This window comes from Cyprinodon variegatus, unplaced genomic scaffold (assembly GCF_000732505.1).
Source record: "Cyprinodon variegatus isolate N-32 unplaced genomic scaffold, C_variegatus-1.0 Scaffold578, whole genome shotgun sequence".
Lineage (NCBI taxonomy): Eukaryota > Metazoa > Chordata > Actinopteri > Cyprinodontiformes > Cyprinodontidae > Cyprinodon > Cyprinodon variegatus.
Genome location: NW_015151031.1, coordinates 332,766 through 338,312, shown reverse-complemented (window position 1 = coordinate 338,312; position 5,547 = coordinate 332,766). Strand labels below are relative to the sequence as shown.

Here is a 5,547-nt window from a genome sequence, read left to right as displayed (position 1 = left end):
ATGGATGGATGGATGGATGGATGGATGGATGGATGGATGGATGGATGGATGGATGGATGGATGGATGGAAAAACTGACCAACAAATGGATGGATGGATGGATGGATGGATGGATGACTTAACAAACCCTGATCTTCAATTAACCGCATGAGAGGTTAAAGAACAAAAATATCAAACCAGCCTTATGATAAAGTTGCTTTCTCTTTTTTTAAAGGAACTACTTTGTAATAACTTTTTAAGTGGATTTCTATCTTTCCTCCACTGCCAGCAGATGCTGTATCATTATGTCTAATAGGCACAAACATGTGTGCGTATTAAAAAGAAGAAAAACCATTAATATGTGGAATTTGGATTTAATTAGCCAGAGTGCAGCGCTGTATCTCTGAGCCTCTCCCTCTCTCCTCCTTTCTCAAGCTGAATTTTAAACCAGTATTAACTGTTCCCTGGAGGTCTGTGCTCTCCCTGCTCCCTCCTGTCACAGCAGCTAACTGGGGAATAACTTATTCCCACCAGCAGGGCAGTATATCATCCACCATGTCCCTGAGAGGGTGCAGAATATTTTCTCAGGACTGTAGAGTCCATGAAAAAGAGATAAGTCATTAAGGTATTTCCATTGATCTTTAGCATGACCCTAATAGAAACACTCACACTGACCTTAATAGGAACAAAATCTGTTCCTATAAATTTAGAGTAATTTAATCATAATCCTGAGGAATGAAAGTATACAATACCATTCGGAATAAGGCTGCAACATAAATAAATGTGGAAAATTTTAGCACTGTAAATACTTTGAGAATGCAATCTAAGTGTTTAATATAAATCTATTTAAAGTAGGGGTGTCCTGATAGAACTTTTTCATTTCCTATATGATACTTATTGCACCTTTGAGAACTGACCAATACCAATACGATATCAGCACACTGTACGTACTTTAACACTTACTTTTTTAGAGTGTAATGTTAGAAAAAGATTGATCAATTGATTTTACTCACGCAGAGAACAACAGTCAACAATAATAGATATAAGAATAATGGACCATTTTATTATTAACAAACGACTTACATAAACTTTAGGCGGAAGCATTGTTTTTTTTTATCAGCATGCTAATACCTGTGTATTTAGGTTCAGGCTAATATAATCTAATATCTGATATTGGACCTTGTTTAAAGCTCTTATAATTCCACTGTATGTGAATTTTCTTCAGTGTTTCTCTCAGCATACACACTCACACATGCATTACTGTGATACAAACCAAACCAATGTCCTGAATTTTTCTATCAGCCCCTAATATGAAGTCCAAGATTGGCCCGAGGTTATCCGGCATTGAGCATCATGTCGCAGGGATCATGTTTGCTTAAATTCATCCTCCTAAAGCTGCATGAAACTTCTGCGGTCTTATCTCTTAAACTTACCCCATTTTAATTAATCCTCTGTTCTTCTCGTGTTGTCCAACAGCTCATTGACTCAGATCCCAGTGCAGCCAGTTTCCTCTTCTCAGTCTCCCTCTTCACTTTTCATTGCTCTATCAAATCAGACAGATGTGGCCCAGAGCTATAGGAAAGGAGAAAAAAAAAATGAGGGAGGGTTGGTTACCACGGTAAATGAGCTGTTATTTCATCTTATAATACCAAACTATCACAGTTCAGGCATTGACACTGACTAGTACTGCTACCGTTCTCTCAATGAGAGCAACACAATGATGCAAGGTTAGAATAGCAAAGGTATCCTGATACTGTAAAACAAACCCTGCGCTTCTTTTTTCTTATTCAATTAGATGCTGAGTCAGTTACATAATTAGTGCTCCTGTGTCAGGAGAGTCCAACCTACTGCGTTACAAACATTCCCAAAAATCCCCCAGTCAGTCTGCAAGAGTTTATTTAAAAATAGACCAAAATAATGAAGATTGTATTTCAGACTAACTCTAAAATAAGATCCTTGTGTATAACGGGAACAGACCTACATAGAGAAATAATCTGGTAGGCAGGTTTCACCTTGATCAGCCTTTGTTAGTGATCAACAAGTTGGAAACTCATAATAGTGAAAACATCACACGGAGCACCACTAGGTTGTGAAAATAACAAACTTCTTTAAAGTCTATGCCGCTGCTGCTAAAAGAAGACGCAAACCTCAGTGAGGTGTGTAAATTTAAGAAACAGGAAGCAGAAAGATGCAAGAAAGATACTATTGAGGCAGAGCCATGGTCCATCGGGCTGCAGGAGAGCATGACTGAGCAGGAGTTAAGCAAATGTTCTGGGTTAATCGATTTACCCCTTATGTCTGGTGGGAAGTATGGTGAGATGTTTGCAGATAATAGAGTAAAGGTAAGAATCTTTGTTTTTGGAATATACAATTAACCAAGCTGATCAAAGATGGGATCTGCAGGAACATTTTGTGTTTGTTTTTACAATAATGACGACTGCATTTACACCAATCATCTCTCACACTTTTAAATCAAGTATTTAAAGCGAGATTGGAAGGAAAATTAGTAAAGTAAAGCCCATGCTTTCAAAAAATGTATCTATTGTACATCTATATCCATCTATTTTACATCTATATCCATCTATTTTACATCTATATCCATCTATTGTATAGCTATATCCATCTATGGTATATCTATATCTATTTATTTTACATATATTTCTATTTTACAGCTATACCCATCTTTTGTATATCTATATCTATCTATTCTATATCTATCCATTTTAAATAAATATCTATGTATTGTACATCTGTTATATATATCTACATCTATCTATTCTAAGTCTAAATATCCATTTTATAGCTATATAATCAATTGTATATCTGTATCTATTGATTGTACATCCATATCTATCAATTGTATATCTATATATATATATATTTTACATCTATATATCTATTTTACATCTATATCATCAATTGTAGATCTATATCTATTTATTGTACATCTATTTCCATCTTTTGTGCATCTATTTCTATCTATTGTACATCTATATCCATCTATTTTATGTCTATACCCATCTATTAAATATCTGTATTATCTATTGTATATCTATATCTCTCTGTTTTAATATCTACATGCTCCAACAGAGGATAATATACGTTTTATTTATTTTTCCAAAATCTAAACGGAGTCTGGAAAAGTGTTAAAGATGGATAAGAGGTTGCAACCGAGCACCGACAACAAAGACAAGCTTGTACAAAGACTAGTTGGATGAAGTATTAAGTAGGGTGTTATTTTCCTATATATCTATTATATGTAGGTCCTTATATTCACCATCTGGATGCCAATAATGTTGGCCATTTAAATGGGTTTTCATATTATTTGTAATAAATTCTCATAACTGACTACGGATGCAGTGATGCTAAAAGTCGTATAGAGTGATGAGGACCTGTGATGTAGGAGGCGATGAAAAGTGGGATAGTCACGACCAACATTGCAATATTTGAAAATATTTATCAATGTTTAATGCTTTGTCTTTGTAATTTGCTTCCTGTGTTTTTAGGGAATCTGGATTCCAGCTCTAGTTAAAAAAATTGAAAATACTTTGACCATCCAAACACTAATGGTATGACTTTACAAACACAGGAGAGGCGAAAAAAATAATTTTGAGATTTAAGAAAACTTAAGATTGTTTGTAGAGGATTTAAGTTGTATTCTTGGGAACCGGACCAACAGCATAAAAGACTTAAAAATGGAGTATATCCAAAAACCCAGACCGAAATGTTCTTCACTGATAACAGATGCTTTAGTGCACAGGTGTCAAACCGGTTCCAGAAAGGGCCGTGTGGCTGCAGGTTTTCTTTCCAACCAAGCAATAGCACACCAGACTCCATTCACGTCATCAAGTGAGTCCAATCTGAACATGATGACTTGATGAGATGAATGGAGTCTGGTTGGAAAGAAGATCTGCAGCCAAACAGCCCTTTCTGGAACCAGTCTGACACCCCTGCTTTAGTGGATCCTGTGAACTTTTTTCAAAACATTTAAATATGAAAATACTTTGTTTATATGAAACAAACTACATGAAAAGCTTTCCTGATCTACAACAGACTAAAACGACAGAACAACAAAGCTTGCAAAGTCAGAAGAAACAACTCTTAACTGAGAAACGACATGCGAGAATCACATCAAGACGCAGAAAAACGAAGAAGTGATTGAAATATAAAAACAAGCTCATCCCACCTCACTGTCTGCTCCACTAACAGCTCCATCCATCTCTTCTCTATCCATCATCCACCTGACAAGAAAAGCCACCATAGCTGAGATCATGTGATTCCTGACGTCTCCACAGCTCATGGGATGCTGGGATAGAATATGCTGTATCTGCATCCACCAAAGCTTTGACAAGTCGCTGTCACACAGGGATGAACCCTCCACCTCACCCGCCTCCATCCCCAGAAGACCAAATGACTGACAAGGTTCTCCAATAGGCTCTCCCAGCTTTCCCATGCATGTCTGCTATTTTTATTTACTGAACAAAAACACTTTTAGTTCCTTAAGTTTAGTAAATTTTTCATCTCAGCGCTGCAATGTGTGTTTGAGTAGAAGAGAGAATAACATCAATCCGACAATTTCACCGAAACTGACAGGCTTTACAGGAACCGCTTATCAAGAGTGACTGAAGCGACCCATTTATTTCAAACTTTTTTTTTTCTTTTCCAGCCCGGCCGGCGCTTTTTAAATCACTGAGCCAGTTTGCCATCGTTCCGGGCCGTTTCATCCATCCTCCGCTCCCTTTGAAACTATGCAGGAGGCTTTCAGAGCAGGATGTGCTCGGCGTCTATTAGTGATCTCTCCCTGTGTGCGGCGAGCTCTGAATGTCTTTCACATCCTGCGAAGTAGTCGAAGAGGTGAAAATGATGTGTGCCGCGCGTGTTGACAGCTTTGTTGCTCCCAGCAGACGTGCGGCCTGATACGAGCGCTCGTTTGGAATAGCTGCCGATGGTGTGTTGGTATGAGCGTCTGTCTGGAAGTCTCTCAGCTTCTTCCGCATCTTCACACTTCACGGTCGTATTTTCCCTAGATGACATCACCTCATTTTCATTTAGGAGTTAATATATTCTGACTGCTCGGCTTTGATGCATCCATAAAATGAGAGGACTTGGCAGGTATGAAAACAAAAACATGGAATACCAGTTAAAAACTGCATCATTAGAATTTTGGAGCATACTCAAGGAAATCCGACAGCATTCATTGCAAAAACACACAGCTTAAAAATGGTGTCTTTGTGATTATATTTGTTAAATAACAAAAAGCGAATCTGACAAAAGAAATGTATAAATATATAGAAAATAATCAGACTCGTCAACACAGAAGAAAAAAAGAAACAAAATAAGGAAAAAAATATATAATTCTTAAAATTAACATGAACAGAAAGGAAGTTTAAAGTTGGGAAATCATATTTAAATGTCAAATCATTCTGGCCTAAACATGTATATAAATGTGCTCTTTATCAGACGATAATTTAGAAAGTTTCTTAAAATCTGGGGGGGTTTCCGTTATCTTATGCAGGCTGGTTAGTTATACGTCAGCTTGCACACCTAAATTCGGCCAATCATATATCAA

At 37.0% G+C, this 5,547-nt stretch overlaps 1 protein-coding gene across 3 annotated transcripts in view; it reads right to left on the bottom strand.

Annotated features, from left to right (window-relative positions):
- The window catches only part of LOC107095841, a 106,748-nt gene that overhangs the window by 26,684 nt on the left and 74,517 nt on the right, over positions 1 to 5,547 (bottom strand). For all 3 annotated transcript variants that reach the window (XM_015392196.1, XM_015392197.1, XM_015392195.1), the window contains exon 2: positions 1,412 to 1,550. The gene's annotated coding sequence lies outside the window, so the exon portion shown is untranslated. The remainder of the gene's footprint in view (positions 1 to 1,411; positions 1,551 to 5,547) is intronic.